The 19,249-nt window shown below is 39.4% G+C and overlaps 1 protein-coding gene across 3 annotated transcripts in view; it reads left to right on the top strand.

Moving 5' to 3' along the window:
• ctnnd2a (catenin (cadherin-associated protein), delta 2a) overlaps positions 1-19,249 on the top strand; it is a 239,975-nt gene that overhangs the window by 144,541 nt on the left and 76,185 nt on the right. The gene's annotated exons all lie outside the window — the stretch shown is intronic.

Genomic DNA, 19,249 nt, shown 5'->3' with positions numbered 1-19,249 from the left:
GACTACGCCCCTCTCTGGAAGGTCTTGGGTGGCTTGGACTTTCTTGCTCCATGTCCTATTGTTTACGGTGAGAAGGCAGACTCAGAGGGAAGAACAAACACCTAGCTGTGGGAGTGTCACTCACCTGGGGGAGGGGTTACTGCCCTTTGTGATGTCATGAAAAGGAGCATTTCCTGTTTGAGCACATATTTTCTGAAAAGTGGAGCAGGTAAAGACGAAGAGGATGGACTCATAATTGGTGGATTTGTAGACAGAATGTGTAGTTGTAGAAAACCATGGTTAAGTGCATTTTGCAAGATATGTGACCTTAAATTACTCCCAGAAGTACATGTCAACAACAATCGCTTTATCGTCATCTAGACTCTGAAAAGCAATAGGAATGTGTGCTTGCTACAGTAATAAATAAATGTCCACTGTGTATGCTGGCAGATGATCTTGCAGCTCTACATATATTGGTCTGAGCCCCCTTCATCAGACACAATTAAAAAAAACAACAACATAGATGTAAAAAAAAGCTCATGAAAGACCTTGTTTCTCTTCTTTACGCACTGGTTTCTTTAGAAGCTTTATTTCACCTCCTTCAGTGTCATGCTGCGTTGAAAGAATCCCACTGGGCTGTGATCACTTCCATCCTCTTGTTGCCACAATTAAGCAAGGATGTCTCTCCCCTCTTTATTTATATATATTTCACAGAACTCTTGATGTATAATTCCTTTAATTACAGAGTAAAAGGGCCTGAGACGCGAGTGGATCAAGTCTCAGCAGCAGCTGTCAATCACATGAGAGGGAGCCGGAGAAAGTTAGCCAGAGAGAATGGGTGAGAGAGACATTTAAAGGGATGACAGAATAAGAGCGAGAGGATGGGAGAGAATGATTAAGAACAATGACAGAGAAAAGCAATAAAAAAAGAGCAGATGACTTGTGCGCAGCCTTTTGAATGAACAATCTTAAGACTCTTCAGTATTGTGAAGTTTATAATGAGGTTATGGCATTTTATTATTAATGTTATCTCAAGGACTAGCTTAAGACTTTCTTTTGTTACACACAAACACAAATTGTCTCTGATGTCTACTCAAGAAGAAACACGAGAAGGCTGGATTTAATTTTGTGAATGAAAATTAATTCTAAAAATGTGTATTTTCTTTATTCATTTATTGGGTGTGTAAAACATACACCTTAATGATGACTCATGGAAGGACATTTGCCCTTTCGTTTTGTTAAAAGCAAAAAAAAAATTCAATTTTAATATTCTTAAGAAGTTGAGGAAGCCTTTGTGGTTTGTACTGCCGCAGTTTGTTGTGTGTACACACAGAAAATCTGTCTGAATTCACAAAGAGCGGAAGAAGTAGTTTATGTTTTATTTTTTTTAGGAGAATATGTACCAGCAAGATTTGTTCCAAAGGCACATAAGTCACACAACAACAACAACAACTTCAAGAGATGCAACAGAAGGTAGAAATAAAGTTTAACAAAGAGACACTGTTGAGAGAAGAGGCAAAAGGTGAGCACAGGTCACCCAGATAAAGAACCGTCTCATACTCTGCAATGTTACACAGACATATAGTGCATGTTTGCCTACTGAGACTGAATAATAATAGGGCTATGAGTTGTGAAAACATGAAAAACTACGACTATCAGACAGTCTGGTATTTGAAATGGCACCATGGGTTAATTCTTAAGATCTATATATTTATAGATCATTTTTGTTTTCTGTCATTAATAAACATTTATTGCCAGTTAGTTGCATCTATTAAGTCAAAATGCAGAATTGCAAATCTCTATTATTTTTAATTGCATATGAAGTCAATGTAGTCTCATCAACTTGTTTTTCAGTTTATTAAATCATGGATCAAAATCAAAATGGCTTTCAACATTCACATCACATCCAACTGAAATGTTTTCCGAAAAACTCTTCAACATATTTCTTCATCTTTGGTGATGGAAGCAGATTTAAAAAAATGAAAATACTTTCAGCAAGTCATTTGTATTCATTTAGACATGAAAATCAATGGATGCAGATTTAAGTATTTTCATGTTTTACAAGTGAACAGCGACAGACACAGAAGGCTACATGTCCATACTTTCTTATTACTTTGTTTACTTTAAAAACAGAAGCTCTGCAGACCATATATACGCTGCTATAGGAACTTAATTTAATTTACAAACACACTCAGATTTACAAACTATTATCTTTTCTGTACTTGCAAGAAAGTGTTTATTATTGGCCCATTGGAGTCATTAGCACTCTAACTTTCTATCACAAGTACACATAAGAGGTCGCTGTGCCTCCCTTAATGCTTTAAGACTCATATAACTGCATATCCACAGAGTCAAAAAGACATCTTGTTTTTCCTCCTCTCACACCTTATTTAAGACAATAAACCTCACTGAACCACTATTAGATAAATGCAGCCATTTTGTTCAGGGATCCAATATTCAGCGAGTTCTTTTGTGTGTTCACTGCACCCTGCAGAGTTCAATAAAACCTTATTTAATTAAAAGTTACAAAGTTTTTTTATGACCGTTCTAAAAATTAGACTTTACTCGCTGCAGTCTGGTGCTGTTGAAGAGCTCAGCATGTTTTTATTTTTATTAATTTAAGCTAGACATTCACTCCAAGTCTGTTCGAACCACAGGAAGCCAAAGTACATAAAGCCTTGAAATGAAATTGCAGTAATGAGTTTTTTATCCAAGTCCCAAATATGGCTTCCCAGTAAATAGGAATCCATTGTTCTCTTACAACCAGGATAAAATTACACATACACCTAAAAGTGACTGAAATACTTAATCTTACTCAACATTAAAACTCCCTTCTATCACATCTGGATCATGCTTTCGTTCAGTTAACAGTTTCAATTAGTTTTACAGCTGGGCGCCGGCAGCGTAGTGGTTGGTTTTCGTGCCCCATGTACGGAGGCTGTAGTCCTCCAAGTGGGCGGCCCGGATTGAATCTGACCTTTGGCTCCTTTCAAACTCTCTCTCTCCCTCCCTGTAGTATTTCCCTCTATTCACTGTAGTATATCTACAATAAAGGCACAAAAATAACTATTTAAAATGTTTCAGACCATGGTATTTGTGTTCTATATTTACAGAAACTTTAAACTTTAAATATGTGCAATCAATGTAGAGCAAAATAAAGGATTGATAGTTTATATAATTTTAAATTGGAATGATTGACCATTAAGAGATTTACTTTTACTGAACCGTATTAACGGTTGAAAAAATGACAGAAAATATTTTTGCAGCTGAATGTAAGCATTAATAATACCATTACTTGTATCTTTAATGTAATGAATCTCTTTGGTTTCTTTTAACAATAAAAATAGTAATAATGATTACAATGATAATAAATTATTAGCATTAGTCAAAATAGTGGACCTCCTTCAAAAACACATTAAAGGAAAATAAAACTGTAACTCATCAGATATGAAAACGTTTCCTTTGTGTGGTGAGAACATTCTTGTTGTTTTCTTAAAAAAACTCTTAATATACTGATTTAACTCACTTTGTTTATAATGGTCTGGTTTTTAAACCGTGAATTATAATGTCTTTCAATTCTTTCAATATAATTTTTTTTAAATCTGTAAGCTACAAGCCACTTCATTTAAATGGAGCATGTCTCCTTGTCATTAGGTTAAATGGCCTCCTACTCAGACTTGACTCTCTCTCTTGCTTTAATTGGATCTAGCTGAGCTAACATGAAGTGCTAAATGAGTTAGCAGCAATTAGAAACAAGGAACACTCTGAGTGAGGGCAGAGGTTATGTGTGTGTGCATGTGTGTGTGCGTCAAAGTTTAAGTAACAGTGCAGCGTGTGTCTCTGAGAAGAATGTTACACTTTTTAATGAATCAGCATATTTGATACTCGACTGTGTATGTTCCTGTATTATGTGCTGGTGGATGTGTCTGTGTGTAAGGCTGAGCTAGTAACACATTAAGAGGCCATTGTTGTTGCAGAAGTAGCAGAAGAGTGAGTGCAATAGAGCAAAGGTGAGGACAGCGACACAAAGAGAAAACTCAATAACTGCTAACGGATGAAAGTGTCGGAAGGAGACGAGGAAGAGAGGGAGTGCTGTAGATGCTTGAAGGAAGGATGCAAATAAACACAGCGGAAGAAGGGGGGAAATGAAGGAAGGAGGGAGAAATTAGTAGAAAGGGGGAAGATGGAGGATGATAGATAGATGGAGATGGGAGGAGAAGCAGAGCATGTTGTAGGTGACTCCTCCTTAAGTTGTAAAAACAATGCATGGCATAAAATAAAAAAATAAAATATTAAACACAGTCCTACAGAACTAATAAAACTAGAGAGTGTGTAAGGGAAGTCAAAAAACATTAATAAAGGAAAAGAGAAAGAACGTGTTAAAAGGATTGGAATAATCTTAAGTGAGTGAAGAAGCAAAGAGAGACATTTGTTTGGGGAATAAGGGAGGGTATACCTTGAGGGGCTGAAGATGGAATAAGAAAGGAGGGAGGGAACAATGAAAGACATTTGAGTTTGGGTTCGTGAGCAAGGACAGGGAGGATAGAGAAATGAACATTAGCTCAGGGAGTTAGGGACCAAGATGTTAGGGGCCAGGTTACAAAGCTTGGGAGGTTAGGTAGATAGTGCAATGTGGAAATAAAACATCACAAGTGTAGACTGGCAGTGAGTGTGGAGAATTCCTATTGTGGTAAAAAATAGGGAAAGACAGGAAAAAGGAGGGGGAAAAGTAGAACGATTGTCAAATACAGGACTGGAGTATTGTTTTCATCTGTGGAGGTGTGCTTGACTTATCTCCTCAAACACTCAATCAGTCTGTAACGTAGACACAGCACTTCAAGATAAGAGAAATCAGACTCGTCTCACTTAAATCAAACATTGCTCATTTACATCAAAAACCAGGATGTTTTCACCCAGCAGAGTGGAGTTAGTGGTTCTTGTGTTTGATGATGTTAAATCTTCTGTGAAGAACTTTCGATTTGTGCTAGTTTTGGCCCCGTGGACAAAGCAATTCCTCTTATCTCTTTGCTGTTCTTGTCCTGTGCATGTGTAGGTACAGTTTCATGACAAAAAAAGGTCATCCTGCATTTTGTCTGACGCTTACTCAGTGGCAGAGGTTACAGGCATTTAAGTAAAATCTTGCTGATGATTTGGTTTGGTTTTGTAGATCATTAAAAGGAATCACTATTAATTTCAGTTTGTCTCAAAAGCAGTTCAAAACTCATCACCGGGGCTTTAAAATGATCTTGTTATAATTGTATGAAATTCATTCAGGGGTTGAAGCCAAATCACTGCCACAAAAGATGTCAAACATACGTTGTAAAGGTGAAATAAACTGTACATCGCCCCATTTTACTGTGTACAACATACAGTAGAGCTGCTGACAAGGAATTGCTATTTACAGGAGCCTGATATGATGTGATGTGGAGTGACATGTCATTGTCACTGCTCGCTATTCACTGACATTGTAAACTGGCTCAGAGCCTGAACACCTCGCTCTATTTATGAAAATGTGCAGTGGTCAGCGGTGACCCTGTGCACATATGAGGTGTGTGTGGGAGAATGGGGTGTTTGTAAGTTCAGGGCGTTCATAGACAGGGAGACTCTGACATCGGATGTGTTTGTTAATGTGTTTTTTATATACAATGCAATCCCAATGTGTCACAGTCTAAGAGACCATGACATCTTATTGTATGTGTGTATGAGCATGTGCGTGTTAAGCAAACAGAAAGAGAGCGAGACTTGTTGTGCAGTTATTACTCTTGTTGTCAGTTGGACACTGGTGTCAGTGTTTATTAATGTTCACTTGCATATAAGAGAGTTAAAGAGCGCTTCTATTCCCTTCTTTTATCCATTGTCTGTTTGTGTAAGTGCAATTGCTCTGTCATGAAAACATATGGTTTATGTATGACTCACTGGCAGGATACCTGCTTTAAATGGAAATTGAGTCCCTGGCATCATGTGTATGTGAACCTGTGTGGTAGGTTTTAGACCATAGGATGATAAACAGATGGGAGATTTGGTACTCACTGTAGTTGATACAATACTCCCATAACAGTTTCCAGTTTAGCACAAGGTGCCCTATGGGACGTGTTGTGTAAAGTTAAACAAGATTTGCTTTTGTGTACTTCGTTGGAGGAGTTCTCTCCATTTTAAGTCGTGTTCTTGCTGATATTAACAAGAATTTGGCAACGCTTATAGGAATATGTTCACTGCATGAACATAGTCAATCAGCTTCCCCTTTTTCCCTAAATCGTCTTAAGAGTAGCTAAATTAACTTATCCAAGAGACAAGAAAAAAGTGAAATGTTATCTAGTGTATAATAATAACACATATAATATATGTGTGTGTCTGTCTGTCTGTCTGTCTGTCTTGGAGTCAGAAGGGAGCAGGGTGGAATACTTTAGTACCATGGACAGAAACACAAAGATTCATGGGGATGAAATGTTGGTGCTCAAGAAAAAAATCACAAAAATATAACACTTGGCTTTAATGATTCACCATCATGAATAGAACCACAAAACATATACATTTCATTAAACAGACAGACACAGTATTACATTGGGTTCAACACTTCAGCACCATGGACACAATAATGCACTGGGCGTTCAGATTTCAGCACCATGGACAGCGATACAAAACTACAATGTGTTTCAGCACAATGAACGGAGAGAATATTACACCAGGTTAAAGGCTTCAGCACCATGGACAGAGAGAATATTACACCAGGTTAAAGGCTTCAGCACCATGGACAGAGACACAACAATGTACTGGGCATTCAGATTTCAGCACCATGGACAGCGATACAAAAATACAATGTGTTTCAGCACAATGAACGGAGAGAATATTACACCAGGTTAAAGGCTTCAGCACCATGGACAGAGAGAGAATATTACACCAGGTTAAAGGCTTCAGCACCATGGACAGAGACATATGTATTCACTGAATTTAAGAAACAATACACAGGGTTTAAAGGTTTCAGCGTACAAAAGCACATTCAGATCAGACATCCAGCATTGGCAGATTCTGTCCAGTTCTGACTGTAATAAAACTTCTGCTCCCTGCCTCATAGTAAAAACTACAAACTGAACATAACTACTTGCATTCATTCTGTATCATGATGGCAACCATTTTGCAAACATACTTATAAATAACCTCATATAAGTCACAAGACTATAAAAATGACTGCTGGTGCCAATAAAGATTACTAAAATTATCAAAGACAGCTAGCATTAGTCGCAACATGTTTTTCTTCTGTAAAAACCCATTCTAATTCTAAGACAGTTACTGTCATAGATTTAGTTGAGGGTTAGCTGTGTTTGGGGAACGTGCATGTTTTTCCTCAAGATTAACAGCAGCTCGACAAAAGGTAGAGAGAGCGGGGACAGAAATTCAGAAGGCCAGTCGGTCTTTTTTTGTCCTTTGTTATTAATCTGTGTTCTACACAACACAAAGGCACGGGGAATAAGGTAAAAAATAGAAATGGCATTGACTGAAAGATAAAAGAATGGTTTAGTAACAGGGTGACTCAGGGAGAGAGACCAAGGGAGAGAAAACAGTAAGGGTGTGAAAGGCAGTCACAGGGTGAGGGAGGGATTTAAAGAAAGAGAAAACAGGAAGGGGGAGAGACGGATAGAGGAGAGAGGACACACTCTATTGGCTCTCAGCACGGCCCAGGGGTAATTTCCTCTCCACATGAGAAATGCATGCTGGGATATGGAATTACCTCCAAGGGAGGGTAATGATGCATTGCCAGAACCTTGGCCCTGAGGCACAGCTGTGTGTGTGTTTGTGTATGGGTGTGTTTGTGTGTGTGTGTGTGTGTGTGTGTGCATCTGTGCCCTGGCCATCATCCCTGCCTGTTCTGGGTAAATTGCCCATTGTAGTTATTTTCCTTTTCTGAGGTGGCCTATCTGTTTGTGCGCCTGTGTGTATGTATGTGTGACCTTGCGATGATAACAACCCCGTGTGTCTGCCTTCTTCTCTGCTACGGTGAGCATCCTCTTAAAATCTGAGGCCAGGGAGATAGAAGGATAGACCAAAGAGAGACAGACAGACTGATAAAAGTGAATTAAGTTGCCTCAGGGGAACCACTCAGACACTTAAACACATTAACATTTAAGCATTTGGAGGAATGGAAAAAAAACAACAAATAAATCAGTTTTGCTAAGTAATGACTCATGTTAACAGTAAGATTATGTTTGGATGTAAGGTAGTGAGCGAACAGAACACAGAAGTTTTTGCTGTGTTAACTATTTCAGTGTATGGAGGACATTTGCTTATTGTATGTGTGTGTCTTTATGTGTACACAGTCTATTATGCACACTCGGTAATGAATCTGTCACGTTCTTTTAATCAATTCATTGCGTTATTGTTTTTATCTAAATTACTGCCACTAATGTTTCTTCGATTATCATCCATCAAACCTTTCACACACATTCACTGGAGCAGACACACACATGCACAGGCACCTACTCAGCACTAGAAACTAATCTATAGGGTAGCAGAAAAAGGTTACTGTATGAATTTTATTTAGCTGCTTCACACTCAACAGAAGTAGCTGCTTTCTGTCCTTCCTCCTCCTCCCACCACCACCTCTCTGCTGCTCTGTCTCCTGACACTGGAGGCATTTGGGAGGGATTATGGGAAAATGTCACACCAGCAGAATTACTGTATATCCTCCCTTCTTCCCATGCCGCACTTCACTTCACCTCTCCTCTACTCTCCTCTAGCTCATACTTTAAAGCAACACAGCAGAACCAAACACTATCTACAGATTTAATTGAACACTGGCAGAAATCAAGTTAAAAAATACCAATATCAATTTAAGCTTATTGTCTGCAATCTTAACTTAATATGTATTGAATCAATCTTAAAATATTAAATTGCATTTTTAACTACAAGTTAGTGGTCTTATTATTTGCATAGAGGTTGTTCTTTGCACAGGTATTATTTATAACATTTCAGGCAGAATAGAAAAAGTTAATTTTTTGTTTGAATGCCGTCTGTACAGCTCTTAAGAGACCAGGTCTCATCAAATATGTTTCTCAAGTTTATTCATATGCAATGATTCATGCATATTTTGGTTGAGAACCGTATTCCCAATTTGAATTTAGCTAAGTCTGAGTATAGACAAGGAATGCTTGCAGATACATGTAACATGTGTAGACCGGTGCTATCAATGTAGCTACCCTCATGAGGCGGTGTTACCAAGACTTGATTTTCCTCTTGACCTCAGTGCAGTCTTACATGAAGTCAGCCCTATCGACCTCACACTCAGAGAAATGTATCTTGTCTTTAATTACCTATTCTATTAACATCCAGTGCAGACAATGATGTCAAGTAGCTGTACGTCTTGCATGTCCTGCTATCTTTAAATAAGGCTCAGTCTTCTGTGGGCCTGCGGACGTTAAGGTCAGTGAGTTGTATATCTCATGTGCAGGAGAGGGATCTTGACCTTTCAGCTGAGCTGCTTGCAAGAAATCAAGCGTTTAGTGCTTGTTATTGCATCCAGCGGGACTAAGTAATGACCAGAGAGCTAAAATAAACCTGTAAATGGGAGAACAGGAGAACAAAATGTGAGGTAAAAATCAGTTGGATACAGTCTAAATCTGCTTTCCTAAATAGGAAAAGAGATTTATTAAAGATAGAGTAACTTCAGCAGAGGTTTGATTTTTTTTTTTAAAGATGTAAGGCAAGGTAAGGTTTGATTTGCTTGTAGTGCTGATCCAAAAACATATTTTTTTTTTGTCCTAGGTGATCACATTTTGCCATGATTAAAAGTATTAAAGCACCTGCATGTTCCAGTCATCTCATAATATATTGCTGCGGAAGTGCGCTTACGAAAATAAAACACTTGGCATGCCCGAGTATCGTCTCTGTGTGTGTGTCGGAAACACTGGTCAAATACTGTCCCTATGACCTGTTTTAGCTCCTCTTACTTTCATTAGATTTCACTTTTCATGTTTGCTGAGAAAAACCTCTTCAAAACATATTTGACACGAGTAACACTTACATTTTCCAGTGAGGCCCTTGAAAAGTGGAAGGACTGTCGATAGTGTAGCAGAATAGAGAAGGACCAAACAGATGTTTTAATAAATTTTTTTTTTTAAAGATTCATTGAAATAGATACAGCTCAGCAACTGGAGTACTACTGCTGGATGTCGAGAAAAAGGTTATGACTGGCTGGTCATTGGTCTGATCACCAGACTGTTAGAATAAATCTTAATAGGAACGTAAAACAGCAGAGCTTGAAACTCCCAGAGTGGGGCATTCCTCAAGAAGCAACAATGTCCACAAAAGCTCTCTCTGTTGAATAAAGCCAGACAAGCAGATTCATTGACAACACAGTGCTTATGGTAGCTATTGTCAAGAACCCCAGAATAGTTATTTACTATTCAGAGAAATACTCCTATCTCAAAAATAGGTGTTTGGCTGTCTCTTATTTCCTTCATTATTTATCTCCACCTTGGGAAAGTCTCCTGTTTTGATCACAGACCCCCTGCTTGTGATCTGCGGAGTCAGTCTAATTTTTTAACGAGTAATGGCAAAATAACTCTGATGCATCCTCAGGGTGCTGACTCGATTTAGAAACACTCCTCTATCATGCATCTATCGCTCCACCTCTCTCTCTCTCTCTCTCTCCTCCTTCTCTCCTCATCTCACTCCTAGCAAAGGCTCGACACTGATGATGGGTTGGGAGATGTCGGCACCCATCCAGCAACAACACTGTTTTCTGCCTCTTGCTCTTAGTCTAAACACAGAATCCCCTTACGCTCCCCTCTTGTCCTTAATGTCTTTTACAGCAGCCTGTCTCACTCATTCTAGCTCTCTCCCTCTCCCCCTATCAATCTTTCTCCCCCTTTGCACCTCAGGGGCATGAAGTGGTTCCTCGGGCTGTGCTTACCCTGATGATGATAGTCCTGTGTATCTTTGCATCCGAATTTGCATTTATGTCTGGGCTTACAGTGTTTGTGTGTGCGGAGGTTCTTAATATCACACAAAAAAGTTGCACTGTCAGACAGACAGAAAGACAGACAGATGCCTCATTTTGACCATGGCTCAATCTTAGAATCTTAGTAGAATGATGACAGGGATATGGAGAAACAGTTTGGAAAAGAGAGAGAGAGAGAGAGAAGCATAAAGAATTGGGGATAGATGCAGGACAGCCCTTGAATGACTCATCTGACAAGGTTTTTGGTGTTGTCTTACCCCTCTTTGTGATCTCTGTGTGTGTGTGTGTGTGTGTGTGTGTGTGTGTGTGTGTGTGTGTGTGTTGTGATCTGTGTTTGTGTGTGTGTGTGTGTGTGTGTGTGTGTGTGTGTGTGTGTGTGTGTGTGTGTGTGTGTGTGTGTGTGTGTGTGTGTGTGTGTGTGTGTGTGTGTGTGTGTGTGTGTGTGTGTGTGTGTGTGTGTGTTTCTGTGGGCGTTGGCACTGACACACTGCAGTAAGTAACATGTGCACTCATGCTTTTCCAGTTTTGCTTTCCCCGGTGCATATTTTGTACCTTTTGTGTAATTCCCTCAATCACTTTACTGATTTTGCAGTCTTGAAATGCCATTTGTCAGTGTCAAGGCCTGAATCCTGTAAAATGCAGACCTAATATTTACGTCAAGATAGATCACTGTAATGGGTAAGCTTTGTGTCAGTTTGTGCCATGTTGCATTTAATACTGTCAGGATTAAATATCTCAGGGAAAAGAGGGTACTAGTGGGTTCAGTTGCAGTGCTTACATTGTAAATGCAGCATAACAGTGGAGTCTAGACGACAGATATTTGTAAAAAGGGGGGGGGGAAAGTGCGGTAAATCTTAAAAATGGTCTGAGCAAAAACGCATAAAGCAAATTATTTGGGGCAATTTGAGCTACTCGTCTTCATCTTTCTTCTAGCTGTCACAGAGCTGTCAAACAAGAATTGCTTGAGCTAGGTTGAGCTATAATTTCTCTCCCTTTCCATCATGGGTTTTACTTTCATGTCGATCATTTTTCAAGGATGGGTGGATATGTAGAGTTTCTTTTTTTATTTTTATTTTTTTACAAAATTGTACCACTGCAGAGACTGCAGCCATCTGTGTCATCGACAAGTCGCTCAGTGAATATCAGTCAGAAAACAAACTGATACCTGAGATCAAACTTGTTAAAGGCTGGGGGAACAAAAACATGGCTGTCATTTGAATTCAACTAAGTCGCTGATGTTAACCATGGACGTTTAACTTGTTGCTGTAAAATATTTCATTTTACTTTATGTTTAGTGTTAATACGTTCTGTACTCTGTCACATCACAACCCACGACGAGCCGAAACTGCATGTGATTCTAATGCTCAGGTCTGTTTATTATTCCTCCTTCTCCTTTTTCCAGTCTTATTTAAAGTGGATGACTGTTATAAATCTCACTTAATCAGCTTTTAAAGGTTGAACTTGATGTGCTTAGCGTGTATGTGATAAAGCAGATGTATGGCTATATGAAGAATCTGCAAGGAACTTTCAGTTGTTGTGGATTTTGGAGCCTCTTGACGACGAGGCGGTACATCTTATCTCTCTGCTGATTTTGTCCTGTACATGTGCGATTGGTGTTTTTGACAAGAAAATCTCTATCTGTGTTCTTTTGACAGTTGATGGTAAAAAAAAGCATTCTCCCTGCAGGTCTGAAGAAAGTCTTCTTGAAAATACCTTGTCAACTGAATTGTGGGTTTTGACCATTGGTGCTCACAGACTTCCAGGGGGAATGCTTGTCCTGGAAATGGTCAGTGTAGTCAAAAGGAAGTACTCAAGAAATGGCGTCTCATCATTGTCTAACTTATTCTATATACATTCCATAATGTTTTGTTCTCCTCATATTGTATCATTTAAAACTTTTTTTTCACAATCATCTTAATCTGATTTTTTTCTGTGTAGCTTTTAGCAAATACATCATGTTATTGCCCCAGTGTGAACTAATGAGAATAGCAGGTGTGTGTAAGCTAATCTCTCTCTCTCTCTCTCTCTCTCTCTCGCTCTCTCTCTCTCTCTCTCTCAACACACACACACATACTCACACAACACACACACACACACACATTCACACACATACAAAAAAAATGTGCACACAAGGCAATACTAAAACATTAATATCGTCACACCTAAACTCACACAGTGCCAAGTAGAGTGTTCAGTCACCTCAAGGTAAAGTGTCAGCTAAGTTGAAAATTACCCTGTAAAGTTGGGCAGAGGGCAATCTAAATTAAATATTGAATGGTGGTTAGATATATAAGACACACATGCCTGCTTGTTTCAAAAATGAATTTATTTAAAAGTTTGTGCTTTCTGGAAATAATTCTGCAATAGCAGAGCTTGAATTAAGGAGTTGGAAAATAAAAAGTATAGTGATTATTCCAAGGTATTAATGGCTGCAAGGCGCTAACCACTGCTTCTGGATGTTTGAATTGCAGGAGCATAAAGTGACTGAATGAACCTGTGGACTGTGGGCCCAGGAGATAGGAGGCTACATAATCCAGAGCTTCTATGTCAAAGAAAAGTTATTTTGACATGTGCCACCTTTAAAGGGAGTGAACCAAAAACTAAATAATATGTGCTTTTCAGATGATTTCTGCATTTACCTGTTCAGAAATGTCATGATCATTATGATCATCATTTATAGAAAAGGGACAAAAGACTGTTGAATTGTTTCATATCATCTAGTTACAAATGTCAAATAACACGTATGCATGACAAGGTTCTTGATGTTATCAGTTATGGGCATTTTTGCCACTTTTTCCACGTGTTTCCTGATCCACCCACAGTCTCAGACAAACACTGTTGATGGTGTGATCCTTCAACACACCCATAAATAGTTACCAATGCACAAACACTTTGTAATAAAAACAGAAAAGTGTTCATAGTGTTGGTTTTTCTTTGTCACAAAGAATGTGAAAACTGTGTAGGTCAGGGAAAAATCAGCATGATCATTGTTCAGTAAATTGACATTTGCATCTCTTTGTGTGCATGTGTGCACAGATTATGTTCCCAACACACTGAACATCTGTCTCTGTCCAGCTGTCTGGCCTCATCTTTTCTTTTATCCATCCATTGCCGTTATTTAGAGCTGAACAGACATTTACCTTGGACTCTACTTATCCTGCTCCCTGGTATTTTAGTTTGGGTTTAGCTTCCCTGAAATACCAGAGAGTGGGCTAAAAAAAACAAGAGCGAGATAAGCACTAGAGGAAAAGTGGTGATGAAAATGAAATACCGCAGAGGAGAGAAATAAAAACAAGGTGTGTGACAAAAATGTTTTGTAAGTGGGTTGTGCTGTGCCGAAGTGAATTTACCGCCAGTGTTTGTGGGCAGTTTGAAGGAGTTACAGGTGTGTGAATGTTTGTGTGTGCGAGAGAAATGAAGGAAACCCAAAAAGTTTGTGTGTATGTGTTTCCGAGTCTGCACACGTTGTCTGGCGAGTCATCTCTCTTGTTTAATGTCAGGGCAGGCCCATGACCTCTATTGTAAATGTCTGGCTCTGTAATGTGAATCTGGCAGTGGAGTGATGCATTACACACATGTGTATACACAATCAAACACATACACACGTACACAAAGACACCAGAGAGCGGAAGACGGTGCTAATATCTAGCTTGACCTTATCAGTGTGATATTCACATGGCAGAATAATTCAGGATAATATGTGGTTGCGTGATACACAGACACACAAACTGACAGTCTGCATCACCTTCATAAGGGATGGAGCATAAAGGTGTACTTGTTGGTCATGCACACACACTCACACACAGATAGGCTAGCAACCTCATTAGCATCATCACAGTGAAAAATAGCTCACCTTTCTTGTTTGCCATGCAGAGGCCAGCGCTGACTAGATGACATGATTGCATCTCAGCTTGCAAATCAGGAGACAATAGGGCTGTAATTTTTCAACAAGCTCGTCTTCTTCCACCAGCTTAATATTCTGCCTGCACTGTGATTGGCTGAGTGCACTGGATGTGCATTTCATTTGTCAATTTGTTCTCTTGTGTTGTATCACTGCTGAATTTGCAGATGGTGGTTCACTGATGTCAACTCTCTCATCAATCTATTAAAAAAACCCAGGACTAGCATCACACAGTTTTATATCATTGTACCAAAAGTTACATCTCAGGGTTTACTTTGCTGCCACTAAATCAGAAAAGATTAGTCTGATAAACTGTCTGATTCTCAAAGTGCATGAAAAGAGTTAAAGGCTTTCCAAAGTGTGCTGCATAATAAACACCCTGAGCTAGGAGGGGAGGCGACACTTTTTCAGGGTTTCTTTTGATGGCAGACTTGATAAATATAAAATAATTTTCACTGTTTAGAACAAAACTTCCTCTCTGAATGGAGCAAGAAAGAGCAACAAAAAAAAAACATGCATCCTTGTGTGTAACGGCTCCAAACCTTTCCACTGATGTGGATAAAGTGTCCAGTTGTTGACAGCCCCGGACTTATTTAACCCCTAGTTATATTAATAGTAGTGCTGTCAAAGTGATATTTACAGACTTTGAATACAGATACTTTATTTTGAAGGTCATACAGAGGCAGCATTGTTTTCCTGAACATCACTAATGAATGCAAACCTATTTGAAGGGATTTACAGCTAAACTAAACTACAGTTCTCTTCTTCCTTGGGACACATTAGAGGCGACAAGTCATTCCTAATGAGGGTATCAGCTTTATAAAGTCAACTTGAAACCGTATTGTAGTGCACTGTATCTCTTACTGCAGCCACACTAATTTTTGATTGGATATATTTTCTGTGGTAATGAGATTGTGCCTTATTCTTGCTTTAGATACAGTAGAATACACAGCTCAATCTTAATGAGTGTGTGATACATTATTATAGTCTGGGTCACCTCAGCTTCTATTGGCCCGTCTAATGACTGTTTGACTGAGTGTATGTTTCACCGGCCTATTGTTTGGCTGTGTAAACATCCAGTAATTGCACTGTGTAACGGGGGAATAGTGCGACCGGGTTGAAAATTACCGATCAGCAAATGTGGGATAATAGCTGAGTGAATATGTGTGTTTTGCCTCTTGTAGATAGGGAAGTGTGTATTTGTGTATATTCAATGCATATCCAATATGCAAGGGTGTGCACTTGTGTGAATATGCATTTGTGAGTGTGCTTTATTGTATGTCCATGTGCTTGTGAGTGTGTACACCTTTCCTATACTGCAGTGTGTGTGTGTGTATTCTGTGCACTGTGTATGTATGTGCGTTTGTGCACTCCCTTCTCTGGTGTGTTTATAAATGAACACCTGTCTGTCAGCTTAATGCCCTATTCGATTAGGCTTCCAATTCTGTGTGTTCAGCTAATTGCAAGGACTAGTGGCGGCGTTTGTGTTTTCCTTAGCCTGGCAAATCGCTCCATGGCCCTGCACACTAATGTTCTCCTTCATCAGTCCCACCCATGCCAGCCGCACACACCGACACACACACACACACACACACACACACACACACACACACACACACACACACACACTTATAAGTGACATTTTATACCTTTTAGTTTTCAAGTAGACACACTTACCCAGAGCAAATTATCTAAAGGGCAGAGTAGAATAAGGCAGCAATCATAAGATGTTGTTAATTGGTGAAGTATTTGAGCAGTAGAGCAGCTCAGTGGATGTGAATACAGTTGACGAAACAAGCAAATCCATAGAAACACTGGTGAACACGATTTCTACTCAGATTTGACACGTTTCTCTTGAATAATCACTGCTGGAACAAGTTCAGGGCCTCTACAAGAGCTGCTGATCAAGTCTGCTTTTCCTACTTATAGATTGTACTGTTAAGAAAATACTTTGTTGGTTCAAGAACTAGAAAGCAGATCCAATTCTTAATGAAGTAATTTTTTGGTCGTTTTTATGATAACCCATAATTATTTGCCAATCAGCTTGAGGAGATTTTAATGAATAATTGTCACCTTATTTAGTCCTCGACTCCTCACTTTCACAAATGCTTGAGAACAAGTCTTTTAAACTTAAATGGACAATCACAAACTTTATACTACAGTGTCCTGTTTAATTGTTTATATATGTATATGTCATCTATAGTAGTACTAGTGCAGAATCCAAATATATAAGGATTTCCTTTTCTCGTTCTGGTGACAAACAGTACATTTCATCAGCAGCCCTGTCCCTCTGGCATCCTTCTCTGTCCCATTCATGTTAGTCACTCTCATTCAGCAGCTCTCATTCTACTCACTCTGTCCTTCATTTTCTTTTATTCAACCTCCTGAGCGTCCTATTCCCAGCTGGAAGATGCTGTAAAGAACGCCTATTGATTTATTTCTTGTGAGTGTAAAGGTGGAAAAACTCAAGACTCATTGAAGAAAGAGAGGGAGGCAGAGAGAGACTGTGGAAGAAAATGAGAGTTGTTGTGTGGAGACAAAAGCAGGTAAAGAGGATGAGGAAGAAGCCACATGTAAAGCTACGACCATCTCAGTTCATCAAATTCATAATTTCTCTCCTTCGTTCTGTTGCTGTCATTATGGCCTCACTTTATTTCTCATATCATGTACTTCTTACTATAATGTCTTTCTCTTTATGATTAACCATTCGATATAAAATATAACTCACTATTCAAAGATCTGTGAATAGAATCTGGAGAATCCCAAAGCCTACGCTAGATTACTGTTTGTTGATTTTAGTTCAGCGTTTAACACCTTGCAGCCTCACATTCTACTTAACACGCTAAATCAGCTTAGGGTCAATCCATTCATCATTAAATGGTATCATTCATTTCTCACTAACCGCACCCAGCAAGTCAGAGTGAACAGAACTGTGTCAGAGCTCACAACCATCAGCACCGGAGCGCCCCAGGGGTGTGTTAGCTCACCAGTGCTGTTCACTCTCTACACAAATCAGTGTACCAGCAACAGGGGAAACGTACATGTTGTTAAATTTTCTGATGACACGGCCATCCTGGGCCTTATGCAAACAGACTCGGACATTCACACATATACATCAACAATCAGCAACTTTGTGCAGTGGTGTGACGAACACCATCTCCTCCTCAACACAAAAAAAAACAAATGAGATGGTGTTCGACCCTCGGTCTCTTGGCGACCACTCACCAGTGGTCATCCATGATCACACCATAACACAAGTAGAGTCCTACAAATATCTCGGCATCCACATAGACAATAAACTAGTGTGGAAGTCCCAGGTGGAAGCTGTCTGCTCCAGAGTGCAGCAGAGGCTTCACTTTCTGAGAAGACTCAGGACCTTTGGTGTGTCCCGGGAAGTGCAGCTTCTCTTCTACCATGCAGTAGTAGAGAGCCTCCTACGATATGGTATCTCTGCATGGTTTGGAAATTTGACCGTTCAGTCAAAGGCCCAAATCAACAGACTCACAAAGACAGCCATGAAAATCATGGGAGTTCATCAACACCCCAGCCTCCAAGACATCTTTCAACAAACCATAATCAGACAGGCACAAAAAATAATCTCAGACCCATCTCATGTTCTTCACCCTGAGTACCAGCTCCTCCCCTCAGGCCGACGATACAGGACACCCCGAGGGAGGAACAACCGTTTCAGAAATACCTTTGTTCCCTTGTCCATCAAAGCCCTCAACAGTACCTAAGCTGTTATGTGTGTGTATACGTGTGCATGTATGAGGTGGTGTGAGTGTGTGTGTGAAGATGTGTAGATGTACCTGCACTGTTATCACTTTTCATAACTATTACATATTTATGGTTTTAGTAATTCACTTGTATGGCATTTTATGATTATTTAACTGACATGTTTTACCGACAACTGAATGTATTTTGTTATTTTTTGTTACTGCATCAGAGCTCTGTGAAGTCCAAGACAAATTTCCCACTGGGACAATAAAGTTAATCTTATTCTTAATGTACTTCTTACTATAATGTCTTTCTCTTTATGATTAACCATTCGATATAAAATATAACTCACTATTCAAAGATCTGTGAATAGCAGAGTCATTCCATTTGCCCTTTTGACTGAGGAGCTGCAGGAGAATGAGGACGGTGTTGGAGATGAGTTGTTTTCATTGCAGCTAACTCCCCTTTTTTTGTCCACTGTTTATTTCTAGATGCGTTCCATCCCAGTCTCCATCCCCCTATCTCTTATCTTACCATTTATCTGGTCAGCTATTACCAGCATCACCAATCTCTTCCCCTACTTTTCATTGACCCCCCCTACTGTGCCTGGGATTTGTTTTTCAGTACTCCTCCTTCAAACAGTCTCCACACTGTGATATTTTTTTGCAGAAGGGAAACCCCTGAGCAACATAGAAAGA

This window comes from Labrus mixtus, chromosome 19 (assembly GCF_963584025.1).
Source record: "Labrus mixtus chromosome 19, fLabMix1.1, whole genome shotgun sequence".
Taxonomy (NCBI): domain Eukaryota; kingdom Metazoa; phylum Chordata; class Actinopteri; order Labriformes; family Labridae; genus Labrus; species Labrus mixtus.
Note: the sequence above shows the minus strand (reverse complement) of the source record. Positions and strands in the feature narration are given on the sequence as shown.